Genomic DNA, 286 nt, shown 5'->3' on the forward strand with positions numbered 1-286 from the left:
TCCCAGGGCCCAGCTCCTGGGGTGGCTCCAGGTGGAGGCCCCGTGGCAGCAACAGTCTCCTGCGGCTCTGCCAGGGCCTCTCCCAGCCGCACCAGCAGGTCCCTCTTGGGTAAGGCTCGCAGGTGGGCAGCGGGGCCGTGCCAGGTGGGTCAAAGGTATCTGGAGCCACACCCTCAGGCAGCCCCAGGCAGCTGGGGTGGGTCCCCTTCTCGCCCAGCCCACTGTCTCATCACCTGGAACCCGGTTACTGGCCCTGCAGCTCCCACACTCGGAGCCTGAGCTGAGG

General features: G+C 68.9%; 1 protein-coding gene across 1 annotated transcript in view; it reads left to right on the forward strand.

Moving 5' to 3' along the window:
- The window catches only part of ACSBG1 (acyl-CoA synthetase bubblegum family member 1), a 41,022-nt gene that overhangs the window by 466 nt on the left and 40,270 nt on the right, over nt 1-286 (forward strand). The window lies entirely within an intron of this gene.

Source organism: Myotis brandtii, unplaced genomic scaffold (genome assembly GCF_000412655.1).
Source record: "Myotis brandtii unplaced genomic scaffold, ASM41265v1 scaffold439, whole genome shotgun sequence".
Classification (NCBI taxonomy): Eukaryota; Metazoa; Chordata; class Mammalia; order Chiroptera; family Vespertilionidae; genus Myotis; species Myotis brandtii.